We start from the raw sequence: 22,929 nt of genomic DNA on the forward strand, positions 1-22,929 counted from the left end.
CAGCAGTGAACATCGGAGCACATGTATTTTTATGGATAAATGTTTTCAGATGTTTTGGGTAGATACCCAAGCGATAGATTGCTGGGTCATATGGTAATTCTATTTTTAATTTTTTGAGAAATCTCCACATTGCCTTCCATAGCAGCTGCACCAATCTGCATTCCCATCAACAGTGTATGAGGGTTTCTTTTTCTCCACAGCCTCTTTCAGACTTGTTATTATTTGTCTTATTGATGACAGCCATTCCAATTGGTGTGAGTTGATATCTCATTGTGTTTTCTTATTTGCATTTTTCTGATGATTAGTGATGTCGAGCATTTTTTCATATGTCTATTGGACATTTTTATGTCCTCTTTAGTGAAATGTCTATTTAGGTCCTCTGCCCCTGAATAGATATTTGTCCAAAGAGGACATAGATATATTTTAAAAAATAAACCATAAAGGAATCTGAATTGTATCACTGTGTAGCTCTCACAGCCAATTTAGACCATCTACTTAAATAAATGGTATAAAAGAGAAAGATGAGAGTAAGAAGACATTAAATTGCCTTATTATCCAAATGATTCAAATCATACTTTTAATATCAACCTCTCAAACCTCCTTTTTGTTTGTTTAAGAAACAATTTATACAATATATATTTATATGAAACAGAAACCCAGGAGCATATGAGTGTATCAAATATATATTTGTGTCTAGTAAAATTATATGGCAATCATTAAATAATGTATATATTTCTAGGTGACACAACTGAACATATGCTGTATCATTTATACAAGTATTCTCATAAACATCAAAATCGCAAGAGTTCATAGTAACTCCTTACTGTTTTTCAAGTTTACCTTGTCTAATGAGGTAAAAATTAGTAGAAATGCTGTAGTATTCAAAAAATTTTCCCAGAAATTTATTTTACCAAAGTAAAATGTTCAAACTCTATTTGGATGTTGTTGTTCATCATAGGCTGTAATGATGCTTGCAAAAAAAAAAAAAAAAAAAAAAAAAGCTTAATTAAAAGTTGTAGTTTTGCCACTAGATCACTAGATGGTATACAGTTCCTTTAAGGAAATTTGAATTAGAGTATGTGTGTAATGACTTCATTATCCAATAGTGATGCTAACATTACTCATTTAATTGTATTCTTTATTCCCCCAAATTATTATATAAGTGCTAAAGAATTAGTACTAAACGATTTTTAACAAAAATTGTAAAATTATAAAATCATCTTTCTATTATAATATAGTGAAATAATAGTTTTTCAGGTTTTTAATTAAATACTAAAATGTATATATTTTATATAATTTATGAAGTATATTACCAGACCTACCTTGGTGTATATTTAATAAAAAATATGACACTCTAAGATACCTATAGAAGTACGGATTTTAGATTTACTAGTTCTCAAATACTACAGAATGTCATTAGATTAATATGAAAACTTGATGTCTTATACTATAAATAGTTATTCTCCAGGCTAAAGAATTCCAGATTATCATAATAAAAGTCCCAGATCCTTCCACACTTCACTGAACTATGTTGATTAATGTGTTAAGCCTACTAAAATACAAAGGAAATTGGACAATTAATATCTGGTGCTATCAAAAATAAAAAGTAACTGAGTAGTTGTAAAGTTTATGAAATCTATTGCAAAATATAAAACATTAAATGAATTACCTTAACTATAATTTTAAAACATTGTCCAAAATATTTTTGTAAAGGTGGAACATTTCTGTTCTTATTCAATACCTACTGTGCAGGTGTGAGCCATTTTATAGATATATTTAAATTGTAGAAAACTCCTTTGATATGCAGAAAAAAATGATTTGCAGGCTTAATATCTAAGAAAATGTAAACTGCAATTTTAAATTCTAATACTAACTTGAAAATAATTAATTTTAAAAGCAAATGATGTTGGTATTAATCCTTAATGTGGATTTTTTTCATGTGTAATTAATTAACAGAACATTGTGTAGACTTCTGATTTCAGCGAAAATAGTGTGACCACAGTCTTCCCAGTTCCTCTCTTGCAACTAACAAAAATATAAGAAAAATGCTGCATATAACAGAACAAATAAACATGGAAAGCCCTGAACGATAGAAGATAAAAGTGGACAGCCTAATGACTTTGAGATTTGAGGAATATCATAAGGGTGAGTGTCCTGGCTTCTATATACACTAAACAGGTTCCTGTAGAAACTTCCCACCAAGAACTGCCAAAAAGAAGAGACAAAAAGAGCTCCAAGAAAATTCTGTTTCTCTCAGCCAAAAGAGTGGGAAAAGGGTACCCTAACAATAAAAACTCTTTTGGCGATACTCATCCCACTACAGTCAAGCACCAATGAAAAAATAACCCCCACTCCCCGCCCTTGGTGGTTTCAGTGGGACTGAGTGATCTTTCACCCCAACCCAATGGCCAGTGGAAACAGGTGGCCTTGCTGCTATTCCCCCATTCTGTGGTGTCAGTGGAACTGAGCAGGAACCTAATCTTCTATCCTGTGTTTGGCAGGAGCAGGCAGCACTCCAGTTCCCCTGTCAAGATAGTGTCAGTATTGCTGAAGACAGCCGATCTTCCAACCCGTGCCCAGTGGAAGCAGGCAGTTCTTTGATTCTCTTGCCAAGATAATGTCAGTGTGGTCCATTGGAAAGTTAATCTTCTGTGCCATCCACCCTTAACTGGAAACAGTAAGACTTAATGAGCCAGGATCAGGTATGGCCAGGCTCTACTTTGTTTCAAAACTCCCTTAGTAGTGCCATGGGGTCCCAAAAGGGAGCTAAGACTCCACCTTCATTAGGCACCAGTAAAGAATGAAGTAGTAGGAGAAGGTGCTAATTGGACAGCAGTTACATTTCTGCCTTTATTTTATGTCAAAGAGGCCCAGTGGGGCTCACTGAGGAGCTGAGCTACTACCCTGATCCTATAGCAATGAAGCAGTGTGACTCATCCCACTGTTTTCCCATCCCTGGGGCAGCAGGGCACAGGGGGCAACTGAGCTTACACCCCCTACATGCAGGCAACAAGGTTGTACCCCACTTTCACCGGGAGTTTTCAGAAAGGCAAAAGGGGGAGCTAAATGTCCACCCTGCCCATTGCTACAATGTTGATCAGCACTTTATTTATGCTGGGAAGGTATAAGACCCAGAGGGAAGCTGAACACAGTGCAGTGGGAAGGCTGAACACAGATTCATCCTTCCCACTGCACTTCAATGGAGGAAACTGACTGCTAAAAAACAAAAATGAAAACAAGCACAAAACAACAACAACAACAAAAACACTGCCAAAAAGATTAGAGTCCAGAACCAGAGTCTTACAATCTAATAACCAAAATGTCCATGATACAATCATAAAACACTTGTCATAAGAGAAACAGGAAAATCACAACATTAACGAGAAAAGAAAATCAACAGACAGCAGCTGAGAAGAAATAAGGAATTATTTGGAAAAGGTTTTGTAACAGCCGTCTTAAAAATGCTTTACCAAGCAGTAATGGTTGCTCTTGAAATACATTTTAAAACAGACAAAAGATCTCAACAAAGTAATTCTATAATAATGAAACAAATAGAAAATTGAGAACTAAAGTATACAGTAACTGAAATTAAAAAAAAAAAAGTAAACAACTCTCACTGGATGGACTCAATCATAGAGAAGAAATTAGAAAGGATAGAAAGAGTAAACTAGAGGCAAGATCAATGGAATTTACCTTCTGAACCACGTGAAGATAATGTGCCAAAAACACATCATCATTAATTTTCTGAGAACTAATGGAAAAAATATATGCATATATTATAATCAGAGAGAAACTACACACTATTGTAAGGTAAAACCAATGTAAATGGAATTGGATTTTTCATCAGAAATGATGGAGCCCAGAAGGAATTGGTACAATATGCTTTAGGCATGAAGGGTAAATCCATATTAAAATAAAGAAAACTAATATAACTTGTCACTGGCAAACCTACTCTTTTATTTATTATTATTATTATTATTATTATTATTATTATTATTTAGTTTTAGGTATAAAAAACAATGTAATAGTTAGACATTTATACCTCTCACAAAGTGATAACCACCCAATTTACTACCCCTCTGACATCAAATATAGTTGTTACAATACCATTGACTATATTCTCTATGTTGTACTCCATCACCTGTGTGTCACAATTTCTTTATCCAATTGTCTATCAATGGACGTTTCAGTTGTTCCCATATCTTTGCTATTTTAAATAGTGCTGCAATAAAAATAGGGGTGCATATATTGTTTTCAAATTAGTGTTTTGGATTCCTTTGGATAGATATCCAAGAGTGGAATTCCTGGGACATAAGGTAGTTCCATTTAAATTATTTGAGGTACCTCCATACTGTTTTCCATTTATACAATGGAGTATTGCTAGCCATAAAAAAAAGAATGAAATCTTACCATTTACCAAAACATGGATGGACTTAGAGAATATTATGCTATGTGAAATAAGTCAGACTGAGAAAGACAAACACCATATGATCTCACTTATATGTTGAATCTAAAGAACAGAACAAACAAAACAAACTAAATAGAAATAGATTCAGAGAAAGAACTGATGGTTGCTAGATGGGAGGGATTGAGGATGGGGGAGAATGTGAAGGGATTACAAAGTACAAATTAGTAGTCATAATATAGTCACAGGGAGATGAAACACAGTATGGGGAATACAATCAATGATGTAAAGATTATGTAGAGTGCCAGATAGGCACTGGACTTATCAGGGGGACCACTTCATAGGCTTTGTAAATGCCTGACCAATGCACTACTATGTTTCCCTGAAAATAAATCCTAATCAGAAAATAAGCCCTAGTATGATTTTTTCAGGATGACATCCCCTGAACATAAGCCCTATTGCATCTTTTGGAGCAAAAATTGATATAAGACCTGCTCTTATTTTGGGGGAAACATGGCATACATCTGAAGCTGAAGTAGAATAATATTGAATGTCAACTATAATTAAATATGTACATGGCCACAGATGTGGAGTACAGCATAGTGAAGATAGTCAATGTTATTGTAACAGCTATATAAATGTTAGAGGGGTAGTAAACTGGTGTGTGTGTGTGTGTGTGTGTGTGTGTGTGTGTGGGGTTATCACTTTGTGAGGGGTATAATGTCTAACTATTACATTGCTTTGTAAACCTGAAACTGAAACTAATTAAAAAAAGAAAAAACTCATTTCATCTTTAACAGCTTTGGTATATTGAAAGTAAAAGATAAAGATATATCACGTAGAAATTACTTACAAATATCAGGAGTGACTATATTTGTATAACTTAAATTTAAGAAATAACTATAGACAAATAGGGACATCACATGATGATGAAACAATCCACTAGGAAGATATAAAAATATCAAATGCACATACAAGAAACCAAAGAACTACGTAATACACGAGGCAATATTGATAGAGCAGAAAGAGGAAATAGATGAGTCCAATACTAGAGCTGGGGACTTCAACACCCAAACTTCAGCGATTGATAGAACTACTAACGAGAATATAGGCAAGGTTATAAAAGTAGTAAGCAACCCAATCACCCAGTAGGATCTAGTTGACATATAGATCCTACTGTAGATCCTAAAAACAGAAGAGTACACATTTTTTTTTAAATGTCCATTTAAGTTTACCAATTTAGGGCTTATCCTGGTGTAAAAAAAAAAAAAAAAAAGAACTGTCTAAACACTTGCAGGGAGTAGGTAATGCACCACAGAAATCAAAGAGGAAGTTTCAAAGTAGTATTTAAGCAACATATAGACCTAAATTAAAATAAATTATTAGCTTGGTGCAAAAGTAATTGCATTTTAAAAGATTGAAAATCATTGCAAACGCTGCAATTACTTTTGCACCAGCCTAATACATATTAAATATATATGACATTGAGCTAAATCAGTGCTGAAAGAAAAATTAATAACACTAAAAGTCACATTAAATGATATTTATATTGTAAAAGAAGAAAAGTTGCAATTCAGTAATCTAAATTTCTAACTCAAAGAACTAGAAAAAGAAAAGTAATAATGACAGTAATATAATAAAGAATAGAAATCAATGATATGGAAAACAGGAACACAATAGAAAAAAATCAATGAAGAAAAAACAAAATCATCAAGATTCCTTGAAAAAAAATCAACAGCATTGATAAGCATCTATCAATACAAAAAGAGAGAAAACACAACTCACTGATACTAATAGTTTTTACTAAAAAATTCAATAATTTGAATGAATGGACCAGTTCCAGGAAACATATATATGGTGAACTTGTCATTAAAAACTTTCAAAATAGAAAACTGCAGAAACAGATAATTCTACCAAATAAATTGGAATTAATCCCAGTGTTATACAATGTCTCCAGAAAATAGAAGAGTTGGAAATATTTCACAGTTTATTTTATGAGGTCAGTATTACATTGACACCAAATCAGAGAAAAACAATACACAAAATGAAAATTGCAGACCAATGGCAAACGTGAAAATTGAGTTTAATTGTAGGACACCAAGACTGTGTCATAGAATTGCATGTGTGGGGTAAAAACTTACACATCTGGTATCATACGTGTTTTAGTGTGGTAGTAGTTGATAGTAAATGAGAAACACAGAAGAAGAATATAATTTGTCTTACTCAGACCTAAATATATAGTCATACCATGTTCATTAATTGTAAGACTCAACAGAATAAAGATGTCAATTATCCCCATGTTGGTCTATAGGTTTAATATAATTCCTATTAAAATTCCAGCAGTGATTTCTGTAGTTACAGACTGACTTATCCTAAAATGTATATGGAAGTATCAATATGACTTTGAGAAAAAGACTAACATTGGAGGAATCACCCTACCCATTAAGGTGTATTATATAGTTACAACAATTAAGAGTGTGGTATTCTTAGAGAAATAGACTTATTAATCAGTAGAACTCAGGAATATATGCATACAATATGCCCCGCTGATTTTTCACAACGGTGCAAAGGGCATTTAAGATATATTGGGTGGGGTGGTGGCGATAAGGGGAAGGTGAGAGGTTTTGGGAACGTACAGAGGGATAGTGGATGGGGGGAGGGGGGTTCACACAGTGTGAGGGATATAAATGATAAATGTCTAAGTTTTGCTTTGTCTTGTGCACCTGAAACTAATTAAAAAAAAAAAAAAAAAAAAAGAGTTAAAAAAAAAAAAAAAAAGATGAGGAAAGGTAAAAAAAAAAAAAAGATATATTGGGTAGTCTTTTCAACAAATTGCACTAAAGCATTTCATTACCCATAGGCTATGGAATGAATGAATGAGTGAATTAATGAAATGAAAAGAACTTCTACCTAAATCTCACTCCTTATACACAATTGTGTACATTATGGATCCATGGATTATGAATTTGTATATAAAACATACAGGTATAAAACTTTTAGAAAAAATATGAGGAAATCTATGGGAACTAGGGGAATGCCAAGTTCTTCGACTTGACTCCTAAATGCTATTATTAAAAGAAAAAATAAATAAATGAGACCTTATCAAAATTAAAAATTGTTGGCCTACAATAGACCCTGTTAACAGAATAAAAGCCAACCTAAAAAGTGAGATAATGTAGACTATATAAAGAACTCTAAAAACTCAATAGTAAAAAAGCATTCCAATTAGGAAATGATCAATACATATTAAAAGACATTAACTCGTATACCTAAAACAACGTACAGATGTCAAATAAACACATGAAAGATATCCATCATCATTAGTCATTAAACAAATGTGAATTAAAACTACAATTAGATATCACTGCAAACGTATCAAGGTGGCTAAATGGAAAAAATATATTGACATATCAAATGCTGGCAAGGATGTAGAGAAACTGGATCATTCCTATTGCTGGTGTAAATGGAAAAAGGAAACAAAACATAACAAAAAAATTTATTACAGCCATTCTGGAAAACAATATAATAGTTTATTTCACAACAAAGCATCCTCAACATGTACTTATTGCACAACTAAGTAATTGCACTCTTGGACATTTATTTCAAAGAACTGAAAACTTACGTTTACATAAAATCTTGTAGACAAATATGTTTAGAAACTTTATTCATAATAGCTAAAAACTGGAAAAAGTCTAAATTCCCATCACTGGGTGAATCTTTGCACAATCTGTCATACAACGTTACCATGAGATACTACTCAGAAATAAGAACTATCCATACAAGCAACAATTTGGTTGGATCCAAAGAGAAATATACTGAGTGAAAAAAGAATCTCAGAAAGGTACAATTCCATTCCAGGTATATGATTCCATTCATAAGCCATTCTTAAAATGATGAAATTGCAAAGGAGAACATATTATTGATGATCAGGGGTTAGGATGGGAGAGCAGGAGAGATGTGGCTGGGACTATGAAAGGGTAGTAACGCAGCAGATTCTTGTAAATGAATTGTTCTGTATCTTAACTGTGGTGGTGGTCACACAAATCCCCATGTGTGAACAGTACATAGAACTAAGCATACACATACATGTTTGTATGTAAAACTAACAAAATCTGAATAAGTGGATGGATTGCATCAATGTCAGTTTCTTGGTTATAATGTCTTATTATACTTATGCAAGATGATACATTACAGGATACTGGGTGAATGATACATGAAATCTCTCTTGCAATCTTATTTCTTACAAGAGCATGTGTATCTACAATTGTTGCTAAAACAAAAACAAAACACTGGTGCTCAATTATATATTTAATTTTATTGATTTTTGTAGTCACACAACTGCCTAGCCAACTGTCCCCCCATGTCTTAAGAAAGAAGAGTCTGTGAGACTGTGCCTTTCTGGGACTTTGTTCCATCCTTATGTTTACACCTTATGTCTCTCTGTCTGGCCCCCAAAAGAAGGTTTGCAGCCAAAGACGGGTAAGATATATCATGGGAGATACAACCTAAGCCAGACAGAACCAAGTGGGGACCCCCAATGAGCTGCCTTAGAAAAATATGGGAAGGGGCCTTGCCTCCCCTTCCCCCTGCCTGGGAAAAGCTGTTGCCGGCTCTGGCTTTTCCCTGGCACCTGTTTGTGAGAGAAGTTACAAAAACAATAAAGATCAGTTCTCCCCACTTAGCTCCACGGAACTGTTACAAAATAAGAGACTTGACCCTGAGAAGGTACATACCTTAATTACCACATTGTGGGACCTTGTGCTTCAGCTGTTGACTGACAAAGGGTAATTGAGATAAATATTTTCCTGTTATGATGTGTGAGTTTCAGAGACTGTGTACGAAACAATGTTGCTTTCTCTTGTTTTTGTACACCTATTCAATAAAAACCCCCAGTCGGCTTTATTCTGGCTCCCGTCCTCTGAGACTGAGAGACCCCTGGCCTTCGTAGAGATTTAACTGCATTAAGTCTGTTTCTTTCTTAAAAACTTAACCCAAACCGCCCCTTCTCGCACCCTCACTGCCCGTGTTGTGCTGGACGCGACAGATTTTAAATTATTTGTTTTCTTTTTTAACTTTAAACATGACATTCAGCATTGTCCAACTACTTAATTGATCAAAGTTATGCTGTTATGCTCATAAATTTAGTAAACTGTGACATCCTGGGTTCAAAGATCACTTTTGATTTGTATTAAGTGTAACATTTTGAGAAAATTATATAACTTTCTGCACTTTATTTTCTTCACTTGTAAAATGTGGATACTAGTAATAGGTATAAGGTATTTAGAGTTATATCTTGCAAATGAAAGTATACTAAAATATTAATGATTATTAGTTTTTCTATATAACAAATGCTGTAATGTGGCATTGGTGTTACAAAATTTCAGTGTTTTGTGTGTTGCCTTACCACCATTCAGAATAATTACTAATATATAATAGACATTGAGTGTGCTTGCATGAAGAAAATGTGCAAATCTATGAATGAGAACATGTGTTATTCTATATTTTTTCTTTTTGGGGGTCCTCTAGTATAAATCCTTAGAGCCTTTGATTTCATTTCTTTGGGTTCATCCTGCTAAATTTACAATATATTTTTATTTGTTGTTACGTACTGTTTAGTGTACTTGCTTTTAGGCCACTATTTAGAAGAATTGTGGCAGTTATATATACACGTGTAAATACTTCTACAGCCATATCCTTAATATCCACTTATGAATTATATCATGCTATGTTTTCCTTTTTTTCTAAGTATGTTATATAAATACCAAAATAATGCTTGATAGTCTTAAAATTGAACAGTGACTTCTGAATTATTTGTGGTTAAAGGACATTTAAGTTATCATATCAATAACTAATGTTAGCATCTAATGAATGCTGGATGATTTTTTTTAACAGTAATATCTACTTCAGTTGTCCCAATATTTATTTAACATAAATATTACCATTTCCATTTGGCAACTGAGAAATGTGATGTAGAGAAAAGTAAAATAATTAGCACAATTTCCATACTAAAAACAGACAGAGGCTGGATTACATCACTGCTGTGCTGGTAAATGTTTAACAACTAGCTCTCTGGGGTGGGAATGAGGGAATAGCTGGGAAATATCCCTGGTTTGGGAGCATTTACTGACTTCCCTGCTGCAGATACTTTTATCGTGACCGGTTTCAAGCTACCTTGCTGAATGCTGAGATGGGATGAGATGTGAACAGTTGGATTTCACAAGATGGTACAAGCCAGCTCCAGAACACAAAGACTCAAACCTGCTCTTTTAACTATATATTCTTCACCCTTAGTTATGACACGTATACTTTTCTTGCCTAATTCAGTATCCTACATCTTACTTCCCTGTTTCGACTAAATTCAGTCTTGCTGAGTTCATGACACTAAAAGTATATATGAAAGGGGAAAACATTGCATTTAGTCTAAGGGCCAGAATTGTATCTTTTGCCTGGAGATAAGGTGAATGAATACACTTTCAGTAATATTCATACCATGTCACATTTATTTGAATGTTTCACCATCAAACAAATTTCCCTGTTTGATTTTAATTTAACTCTTATCTATCTATCTATCTATCTATCTATCTATCTATCTATCTATCTACTTATCTATCTTTCTATCTATCTACCATCTATCATCTATATCTCTGAGTGCACAAAGATACATGTACCTTCATGCACATATACCAGTATTTACTTTTGTGACTGCACGATTAGGAAAAATTTCTAAATAAGTTTTTGTGTGTGTGTGTGTTTGTTGGAATACATACTTGGGGATTATGTCAAAAATACCTTTAACATCATTCACTTCAAAACAGTGGGTGGTGAATTTAAAATTATCTCATTGGTTTCTTTTTCAAACTTTTCTTTAGTAAATACATATTTATATATACAGACATATATATATATATATATATATATATATATATGTCTATATATATATATATATATAACTAGGTAATTCTTTGATAAGAACTATGAAAATTCTAATAAAATATTTATTAAACCAATAAATAATGCTTTTATATGATTAATTATTGCCACCATTTGGCAATAATTTTCTGTTAGTGTGATATTTAATTCTACTTGTGGTTTTCTTGTAGTTGATTTTTTTGCACTAAGAAAATTACTTCCAAATATATTTCTAATTTTCTAGCTGATTTTTTCTTTTTTTTTAATAGAATTAAGTCAATACAGTTGTCTCTACCTCTCTCTAAACCATCTTGCTCTTTCCAAATGTGTGGTTAATTGTTCTGTCAGTTACTGAGGACTTTTTGTTCCCTGTGTAGAAACAGCGAGAGGTTTAGAAAATTATATTTTGTTTTAAATTCTGTAGTGCTCTAAAAATAGAAGTCGGTAACCAGGTTTTCTTAGTTGTTTAGCCACAATTTTTTTCATAATTCTTATAGTCCAGATATTCCTGGGGTTTATTGCAGGATGGAGAGACGCCAAACGATGAATTCTTGCTTTATTTATTTTTAAATACACCTCAGCCCAGTTAGAAATAAATTTGGATTGTTGATATATAATCCGTTTGCAGAGTGAAGTAAATTCAAATTTTATTTTTCTTTTAATTTCATGCTTAATTTATAACACAAGTCAGATTAAATGCATTTTCTTTATAAAGAAAACAAATTGTTCAAGGGTTCCAAGAAACCATCAATAAAAAAAGGGCATCATTATTTTCCATTAGTCAATCTAGTGTACAAGTAGTAATTTAAATTTTACGTCTTTCTAAATTGGTCTATAAAAATTTGATACCTTTTAAGTTGTCTTCTTTTAAAATGTTGCCGCGGGTTATATTAAAGAAATAAAACCAATGAGACATTTATTTAAAATGAACATAATCTTCTCTACTAAATATTTAGCACCTTGCTAGTTTTTATTTCAGATTTAACTTTTCAAAGAAAGTCCAGCTACTTTTATGACATTTAAAAAGTGACAAATTGTTGTAGGCATTTTTATACAAAACTGAAATTTTGCTTACAGAGGGTTTAATATTTTTTTCAACCAAGAAAACTTTTCTGGAGGATGAACAATGTTTCATCCCCATAAACTCAATTGTAGTTTCGCTCTCAACATCGTATGAGGGTCAAAGGGAAAGAGAAAGTAAAAAGTACATGTGATAAAATGTCAACAATTTGTGAATCTAGGTGAAGAATTCTGGGGCCTCTATTATACCATACTTGCAAACTTTTTTTTTTTTTCTTTCTTAGTACACTTCCCCTCAAAATGCTATAAAAAATGACCTTACAACATACTCAGGCTGTGTGGTTGGCCCTAGCTCTTGACTTTCGGGATGTGTTGTGGTAGGTTAAGATCAGGCATGAGGGGCATGGGCAAAACCAGAGATATGTGAACATAGTTGATCCAGCAATTTGTTGAGACAATTTAGAGCAGGAGTTTCTGGGTCACAACACATAACTAATTTATCAGGATAAAATGTGTGAACAATTGGGGAATTAATAGGAAATTGACAAAAACTAATGAATGCAGGGAACCTAATTGTTTGATAAGTGGACTAGAGAGAACTGGGTTCCTCCCAGAGCAAGCAGAAACACCTGGGATGCAGGGAAGACATCATGAAGCTGAGGAGATGCTCTGAATTCTAGTCATTACACTCCTCCTATGACCAGATGTAATTTTTATTTTTTGTTTTCTATTTTGGGAAAGTTTAGAAGCAAAATTGTGGAATTTAAAAATATGTCAACACACAACATGATATATAGATGATGTATTACAAAATTGTATACTTCAAACCTATGTAACTTTACAAACAATTGTCACTCCAATAAATTGTAATTAAAAAAAAAAAAGGTGGAAATGTTTAGGAAAGATTTAGGGGAAAATCACCATGTCTTTAACATTTAAATATCTATTTTTATTTGAGATGATAAAAAAATGATGTCAGCTTATGTTCAAGGACTTTCATTTTTATATAACACTTTAAAATATTTTGCACATTCATACTCAGCTATTAATATATCTTGAATATATTAAGTTTTCTCTTGGGTTTATAGGACTAAACCATTTCCAAGTTGGAAAATAAAAGGCAACCACTAATAATAATCTATAGTCTACAAAGGAAGCCATAGGATTTATTTTTAATCAATATTTTATTATATCTTTAATTCATTCTTGCCCTATATATTTTGTAAAAGTAGTATAATTACATTTTTTTTTCCATTTCTGTCTTCACTCATTGTCATTGTTGCTAGATTCACTGCAATTTAAGAGTTTTCAGTTTTAGATGCCCCTCCAAACATCTCTCTTACTTTACAATAACTAGGAATAGAAGACGGTAGAAAAATAAAAATGTAGTAGTAGCAATACATTTTATGATTTCATAATTGTACATATTTTCTGATAAATTTGTTGTGAATATATTATGTAAAACAAGTCAGTTTAAATCTGACTTTTCAGACCTCTATGAAAATATAATTTTCATATCAAGATATTGACAGTTGACTCCCCCCATGAGGACACTTAGGCATGCTGATTTTATTAAGTGATAGCTACTCCCATTTTTCGTTTTCCAGCAAAGAAGGGAAATTATACCAGAATTAGTTATGGCTCTATGCTAATACAGATCACTGGCAGTGTATAGCTACCATTTATTTTATGCACTGAAAAACAATCTGTGCAGAATAGACTCAGTTACTTACTGTCTCTACTAGCAGATAGAAATACCTATGTGAATAGAAGGGATATTTGCCAAGAATGTTGTAAAAGTTGAATGATTATACAAAGTCAAACAAAAAAAAAAGTGAAACAAAACTCATGTCAATTTCTTATGAAATTTATCCTTTCAGGCATTTGCCTAAATTGTTGAGCTAATTTAAATAAATTGATAATCTAAGCAGTATTATAATTTTGCTTACCTTTATTTAAATATGTAAGTTAAGGTTAGGTTTACTTAAGAATGTTAAATTATGAAAGTAGTGTTTATTGGGTAATAATATGGAAGGAAATATATTATATGGCAAAATTTATTTATGATTTCTCACATGACTTTTATCCATACCTTTAAAACATTTAGGGTATCCTATTCTGAAATTATTTACATTTTGTAAATTCCAAAATAATTATAAAATTGCTGTGATTCCTGAAAGCTTTATGGAAGTTGTTGTTCACTACAAATCTTGAATAGACTTAAAATAAGAAAATAGAACAAAACGTAATTTTATAGAAAATTATAGTTTATAATATGAGAAAGTATATTCTAAAAATCTTTCAAGACATCTAAAGAGCATGATAAACTTAAGTAAGCTAAATAATATACAATTATTTTGTTTTTTAATAACTTCATTTTGTAAGCAATTTAATGTTTAAATACTGATATTTATGATAAAATATATTTGAAGTATTTAAGGATGTAATGTATCAAATGAAACTCAACACGGATAGAATCAATGGCATATTTTGGCAAAAGTCAAAATTGAATGAGACAAAGAAGTGTAGAAATCCTGTTTGGGAAAACAGGGTAGAGGAAATTATAATAAAAACAATTTAATGTATGTTCTTTTTTTTTGTTTTTTTGTTTGTTTGCTTGTGTTACTCTACAGATACAGGACAGACGTTGCCTTGCACACAAGATTGATTTGGAATGATGTCACACATGCACCAGGAAGGTATGAAGTAATCTGTTACACTCATAATGAGGATTTTCTGAGGAGAGAGGGTCAGTGTCCCAAGCAAGTCTGAAAAATAGCCTGGGAGAGCAGGACGGAGATGCTGGCTTGGGTTTTATTGTGCTTACATTATGAGGTGGAGGTGTGGGTTTCCATACTGGCCAGGGTTGAATGGTTTGAACTTTCTGTCAATGCAGAGCAAAGGAGCATGAAGTTTTCTTAATGGGTTGCTCAGAGATGGGGCAAAAGGGTGGTGTTTTAAACTTATTAGCAAACATCAGATATAGAGTCAAACTTATTAAAATCCACCTTTGATATTAGACTGATGAGTTAAATGGGACATGTTTAATTAGATTGAATTTGAGCTTTTAAATAAGTCATTCTACTATTCTATGAGACCTGTAGCCTGAAACTGGTAAGGGAGGTGAATGTTCTGTTGAGAGCCCAGCATTGTGTAACTTGTGAAGTAAAATCAGTGTCTTGGTCACCATCAGTATTGTTTGGAACTTGAAAGGGAATCAGAAATGTCTTACTGGGTCCTTTAAATATGCAGACATTTGAGACCTTGATTTATATTGTGGTCTCTGTGAGGTAAAAAGGTCCAGAGTTCTTTACCTCTGAGTGGATAAGATTAGGTAAGGAATTGGTCTCCTCTCAATGGTTCATTTGACTCCACTAGTTTTCTGATGAAAAATCACTTTCTTAGAGGGTTTACCCATGACAGCCCTATCCAAAAAAAGCACTCCTTATCTTATCACTTTTTAATATCTCCTATTTTTCTTTCTTTATTGCACCTATCACTACCTGACATTATATTGTACATATATTAAATTATTTGATTTTATCAAAACAGTAAGCTCCATGAACCATAGAATTTTATTTTGACACTTTCATATTCTTGTCTTAAATAATAGGGCCCAGAGCTTAATTAATGCCATTTGTTAATAAAACAGTTAGGGATGGATGGGCCTAATTCAATTTGAGCAATGAGAGAAGTGAATCTTGCAGGGGATTTCAGGGAATGAAACCATGAGAAATGATCCTCTTTCTAATTAGACATCAACAGGTAAGTGTATTAACTGTCGTTGGAAGCTATCTTATGAGAAATATCCTCAAACTTACTGGGCTCTAGTCAGACCAATACGATAATACAAAGGAACCAGTTTTCTTATGTCATTATTGAGCCTGTGGGTCAGTTCAAAGGCCTGCCCTTCAACAGAAATGCGCTAACTATATTTCCTTTCAGTAGCTGAAATCACCCTTATAGACAACAGTACTATCTGAGTACAACATAGAAAAAAATAGTGTTATAAGAAACGATAATTAAGGTACAAATTATTTTACCAACTTGCATATCTTATACAAATATGAAGGTATTTATTTATATGTTAAGGGATTTTACAACAGAACAGAGAGCTACAAGTATAGGAAATTATAGCATATTCATAACTTTAAAACTTTGCATTACTTGATTCTCCTATAAGCATACTCATTCTTTATATCATCTGCAATGTGTTTTGTTGGTGAGAAAAATGTGTTTAAATATTGTTTTTCCATAGTTAATATTATTGTTTCATTATATCTAATATACTTTATAGAGATCCATTATGTAGCTCCAGCTTTCATTTATTTTATTTTAAACGTGCATACTTTTGGCTCTATAAATTGAATTTAAATTAATTAAATTAAATTAACTATTACATACAGAGTTGGCTAGTCATTGACTATTCCTCTTCTCATAGGTTACATTTCTAATTTGTTCTTTCATTTCATCTGTTCCACCATGACCATTAATGTCACCACTTATAGTATCCTCTTTGTTATTCTACATAAAGCCCGAACCAACTTTCATCTGTTCTATTACCTGGGCCCCTACAGTGGTTACATAAATAACATAAAATGTAAATCTGGCAATATTAAGACTTAGAACTTTTCAAGGCTCTCCAGTGACATCTTGTATATTATATACAGCTTTCAACTATTTGGTTCCTGATGTGTTTATTATTTCCCTCTACCTTTCATTGTCTTGCTCTGGCTTGTCAAATCATTGTGCATAGCTGCACTATTTCCTCTCCTCTCTACTGATTCGTACAAATGACTTTCTTTACCTTACATTCTCTCTTTGAATGGTTAATCATTCTTTGTTCCCTCTCTCTTAAGCCCACCCTGGGTTGGGGGCTTCATGCGTGTACTCATATGACTGCCCTGTATACACCCCTCCTGTCATGTTTGGATAATATTCAATAGAATCTGTACCTTTTGAGCTTACTGATTATTGCTTTATTTTTCTTCTCATGACCAATGCCTAGTACTATAGTAAGCAAATATGTAATACTTCACAAATATATTTAAAGTGTGACTGGATAAACATTGAATGACAGAAATAATCTTTTTAGTAGTCTTTATGTCACATATATATCAAGAAGCATAAAATGCATTTGAATTATACTTATATAACTTTTCCTCAGCATTGTCCTTTTTTACCTTAGGTATTATGTTACTGGCAAGAAAGACTGGTCAATGATTGTGTTCATTTAATAAGACCTTAACACATATTTTAGAGATTGCCTAAAAATATATGTTGACATTGTTTGTTTTTCATCTATAAATTAGAATGAATAAGTTCAGTTGCATAATTCCAGCCTAGGAGATATTTATATATGGATTATAGGTTGACAAAATGTCATAAATCTGGCTGGTTCAGCCCTACCCTCAAATAAAGACATAAACTTTAAAGTTGATTTAAAAGTAATCTACATATATGACTGATTAAATATATAAAGTAGAACACCAAATGTTTACTCTTTAATCCATGTATGGAGCAGGTACTATACAATTCTGTCCAGGGTGTGTGTGTGTGTGTGTGTGTGTGTGTGTGTGTGTGTGTATGCGTATGTATTTATAGTCCTTCTTCTTCCACGTGTAGTTATTATTCTGCTCTCAGGTGAAACACAGATGGGAACATGGCAAAAAACAAAAATTATGTTTGCCCATTAATCCACAGGAGAAAGGTCTGAGAAATATTAAGGAGTTTGAGGAAATAAATGTGGGAGAGAAGAAAAGAGAAAATAAAAGGAAAGGGGAAAATTAAGATGAGCATCCAGCTGTTGTAGGAAAGGTCTTTTGTTGGAACACTAAGCAATTGGCATTTTATTTTTAGGACCTCCTGTGTGTGCAATACCAGTTCCCAATGACACCATCTGAAAAGGCATACTATTTTTAAAGGATTGAGGAGATGTATTTTATTCTTTTACAAGTGACTCAATAAAGCTTTTTTGTTTTCAGTTATTTAAATAAGCCAGAGACTTTGGAACTATTCTACCTGCAAATCACATTCAATAACCCCTTGAAACTCATACACACCATTGTTGCTCTGCTAAGATAAATCAAGTGCCTTGAGTTGATTAAAGATCCTTTTTAGAGGTGGCTTTCAGGTACTTAGTTATGCATAAAAGACAAAATTTTATCTATTCAAAAAGTTGAGTATTTTTATGAAGTCATTCAATTTTCAAAATTCTTAGTATATGAAAGGCTATAAGAATCTTGTTAAGAACACTATGCCAGTAATTCTAATTGCCAGAAAAAAATCTGGTAATAGACTTGGCTTAATTCTATACAAGGCATTGTACTTTGGCATTTTTTTATAAAATATTTCTACCTAAAACAGATATCTGAGTATTCAAGCATGAAAATAGTTCAGAAGACATCAACTAGAGTAATTTCATGATTAATAAACACAAAAGAGCCCTCTTCTTGTGTGATATGCATCTAGAGAGAGGCACGTGATCAGAAATTTAAAACTGGTAATGGAGATGGAGAGGTCAGAACGGCGTTCCACCTTGAAGTTAGAATCACAATAGATATTTACTTTCGGAGACACAGAATTCTGTTAGGAATAGGTTCAAGAAGCAAGATGAATAGAACTTGAAATAAAGCTGCAAAATAGTCTTCAACAAGTGAGAAAATATCCTAAGGGATAATAATTCTACATAATAAATGTTACTTATGAAAGAATATTAGTATTATATTTACATTAATTTTGCTTAATATGATTAATATGAGAAAAAATGCCATTTAATACCAATTTTAATACTAAAACAAATGATTGAAATTCTTAAGTAATATGATATTTGTTACTTCCTTAGCTCCTGAGGCTTTAGAGTCAACACGTTGAAACTTTTAATAACTTTGATGTTTGTATTCTATCATACCTCTGAGAAGCTAACAAGTACCTGTAACCCTCTGCACACTTTGAAATGTCAGATCACTGAGTCGTTCATCTTTTTTATTCATTTTCTTTTTCCTGCTAAATTACAGCATTTCTCTTGGAAATTTGCTAGGTGATAGGTAAACTATAGGTGTCTTTAAGGTTCTTGCTGGAATCACCTCCAAATTGACAAATTCTTTCAAGAGTCTCTTGTTGCCAGTATCTAATATAACCACCGCACCTCTTACCCTCCACCCCTATTCACATTGTATTTACTTCTGCGTTGTGGTTCCTCACTGCAGAGGATGTGCAACTTTTGGAGTCTCTCAACCTCTTTCCACTCCCTCCCTGTATTTTGGGTTTTACCATCTAAATGCAGAAACCAGAAAATTCCCTTTACCAGACTACTCTAAGAAGTTCAGGTTTAGCCAATCAGAGACATTTGTCTGAACTTTGATTCAGGGAGCACAAGGTGAGGAGCAAGCCGTTTGCAGGGGCATCTGTCTTCTGGCCAGTGCAGTGCCAGAGCAGAGATGTATGCTCCTTCTAGTGCAGCACTGGGAGGATTTCTCGTGTTCTCTTCCAAGCTGTATCATTTAGTTAGAGCAGCCCCTGAGAGGTATGTGGCTGATGTTACTGAAGAAGCAACTTCAGGATCTCTCTCGATCTGTTAGAATTTATTTTCTGATTATGGAAATAAGAAATGTGATAGAAAACTTAGCGATGCTCATTAGTAGTTTCCTCTCTGAAATAATGTTCAGACCTGAAAGAATCTTCTCATTGCTAGTTGATCCCCCTTTTCCAGGAAAAAATATTGACTCAGGGGTAAAGCTTTATTACGTTATTTGAAGACGTGTGTAATGAACCTTCCCAAACAGTGTCCTAAAAATGACCCATATAATTGCAGAAAAATTACATGGATTTACATTATTTATCAAAATCAGGATGTTAGATAAGATACTTGTTTAAATTTTATATGGTGAATTCCTCTATAGATATAAAACTGTAAAGATAAAGGTTGATAAGGGAAGATGTTTGTGACACAGACATGAACTGAGTTTAGATAAGCACATTTCCTCATAAAATGAGAATTGTCTACAATATGTTAAAAAATATAGACTATTCCTATATTTTAATGTTTAAGAATGTTTGAATGATAAGTGGAGCTAATATAGATATATGTGAGTTTGACATTAAACCAATGTCTGGTTAATAAGATAAAGCTTATTAAAATATAAATTGCAGACTGACTAATACCAATGACATAATAATTAAAATAAACATTTGCCATACTAAATTTTTGTGTTATGCATCATTGGAGTAATTCAATGTGAAAAGGAAATTTAATTCAGTGTATCAGAATAGCTAAACAAAACAAAGTATAATATGCTATAGTAACTCATCTTATTTTGCATACTTTCTTTCATATCATTAGTTCTTATTAATATCCCACCCTCATTTATTCTTCTTTATGATCTTGTTTTCATAATACATTTTTTAAGTATGTGGATAGGACTGTGGTCCTTTTAGTTTAGGGTGCTTTTCCCCCAATTCTTCGTTATCATTATAACACATCTGGTAGTGATTTCCAGATGGTATAATATAAATGTTTACCAACATTTACCAGCAATGGTGCACGTGGTGTCTTTATGCTCATAATAACTTATTTTATTTACAAATTATTCTGTACATGTAAAAATCTATGCATTGATTTGTATGTCAATTAAACACATTTCATAGACACATGCCACTTTAGCATACTAAAGAGCATACTGCTATCTTCTCTTTAAAATAAACAAAGTATATTAGCATTCATACTCTTACCAGAAAATAATAACAATATATTGGTCCTTCAATAGATGAAACACGGCAAATAGAAGGAGTACGGGATTTATAATAAGTGTTTTTTTTGTTTTGTTTTGTTTTGTAATGGGTTTATTTCTTGATGATTAAATATTATTTTATGGTTTATCTTAGTTAAATGTGTTTGATATTCATAATTTATGTATCTCAATCCACTTCTATAAACTTATGTACCTCATAGTATAGTGATAGGCAACATCTTTTATTGAGGAATCAATATGCTTGAAGCAATTCTATGCTTGAAGGTGAAATTTGTGAATAACTGAAGAAAATATAACTCCTATTCTTCAGGAATATAAAAGAATTTGATGGTACACATCACACAAACTGAACTAAGAAGCACGTCTTTTGAAACAGTGAATGAGTTAAAATTAATCTAGTAAAGATAATTCATACATATTTAAAATTTAGTGTTAATTTTAAAAAGATTAAATAAAATAATTGATCCACACAATACTCTCTTTTGCTTCCCATGCAAATGTATAGATGTATGACTAAATAAAAGACCAGAAAAATCTAAATTTGGAGATGCTAGTTGCAGCTTTAAACAGTATTTTTAACAAATAACATTTACATATCTGCTTTAGTAGTCTAACACTATATGGTGAAAATATATCAAGGTTTCGTTTGATGTCAGCCCTTCCACAAACAATGCATTTTGTTGACAGCTGCTGTAGCCTTAAGAACAATTTTGTTTCTTTCATTTTTTGAGATATGCTTTTTTTATACTTGAATTTATTGGGGTTAGTAAAACTACATAGGTTTCTATAATACATTATCTATATATTTCACTGAGCCTTCTGTTAACCCATTCATATTATCAATGGGAAAATGGCAACAACAGTTAAACTATTTATTACTTTAGTAGTAGGAAAACAAACAGTGATGACAATTGGAAGCTCAGAATGCAGATGGATTGCAGATTGTTATAAGAAGAATTAGCTCATTTTTAAGACCTAGACATATTTTTTTCAATGTTTGTCTTTATATGTTCAGTAAGCACTGTATCTTTCCTGCTTTTATCTTTTGCATTTTCATTGTTCTTGTCTCTCCATCCTCCTTTTTCATTTCAATTATCTTTCTCCTTTTAATGTTTTTATTATTAAACTTCATTTTTCTCTCTCCCTTACTGCATTATATAGAAAAGTATAGGTTCTTACAGTTATTTTTTTATTAAGCAACACAAAATTATACACTAATTTTCTCTATGGGCTTATGATTTTCATCTTCAGTATCCTTCCATTGTAATAAGTCCTCTAAAAATGCCCAATTCATAATATATAAAATCATATATGTAGCTTTTCATTTTTTTGGTAAGAAAGATAAATTAGATATTAATATCAGGGCTTTCTGAAATAATTGTCATTGTCTTATAAGACTTATATCAAGCGTAAATTTTTCTCAAAATTACTTTACCTGCATGATTCTGGGTTAAATTTCCAGTGAGGGAAATGTGTATAATTTTTGAAAGGTGAAAAATGAGAAATGCCATTATTTTTTGGAGGCATACACAATCTAGACATAGGTAAACATTAAATTAATAACGGCCTGCCGATGACAGTGGGACAAACTGAGGTAAATGGTGGATGCTCCTCAAAGTTGCTTTAGAATTGTAGCAAACATTTAAATTTGCCAGCAGTAACAAAAATCAACATCATGTATCCTCTGGTATGCTGCACTGAGAAGAATGAAACATTGCTTTGGTGGTATTCTTGCCCAAAATGCATAACCTCAGTATAATTATGAGTAAATGGCAGGCAGATATAAATTTAGGGATACTCTGTCAGTGCTCTGTAAAACTTGCAATGTCTTAAAGACAAAACAAA

General features: G+C 32.4%; 1 long non-coding RNA gene across 1 annotated transcript in view; it reads left to right on the forward strand.

Annotated features, from left to right (window-relative positions):
- Nucleotides 1–22,929, forward strand: part of LOC148754882 (uncharacterized) — a 525,297-nt gene that overhangs the window by 377,703 nt on the left and 124,665 nt on the right. Inside the window, exon 3 of the long non-coding RNA XR_016019815.1 lies at nucleotides 14,968–15,033. This is a non-coding gene — a long non-coding RNA (uncharacterized LOC148754882). The remainder of the gene's footprint in view (nucleotides 1–14,967; nucleotides 15,034–22,929) is intronic.

The sequence above is a fragment of the Rhinolophus sinicus genome, chromosome 17, assembly GCF_057876585.1.
Source record: "Rhinolophus sinicus isolate RSI-liver-muscle chromosome 17, RSI-T2T, whole genome shotgun sequence".
Taxonomy (NCBI): domain Eukaryota; kingdom Metazoa; phylum Chordata; class Mammalia; order Chiroptera; family Rhinolophidae; genus Rhinolophus; species Rhinolophus sinicus.